We start from the raw sequence: 243 nt of genomic DNA on the forward strand, positions 1-243 counted from the left end.
GCTTCCAATAATAAGTTTAAATGCCAATAACAGAAAAGGCCAGAATTACTTTAAAATGGGATTATTTTTTACTTTTGGGCAACATACTTTTCACCATTATAAAATATTTTTACCGAAAATACAGATACAATTGCATTTTTTTTCTTCCACATTAACTTTTTTTGCTAATATTTATGGAAATAGTGTATATACAAATTTTTTAAAATTTTTTAATCTGATATCGCAGGTATTTAAAAGTTTTGG

The sequence above is a fragment of the Penaeus monodon genome, chromosome 22 (assembly GCF_015228065.2).
Source record: "Penaeus monodon isolate SGIC_2016 chromosome 22, NSTDA_Pmon_1, whole genome shotgun sequence".
NCBI lineage: Eukaryota > Metazoa > Arthropoda > Malacostraca > Decapoda > Penaeidae > Penaeus > Penaeus monodon.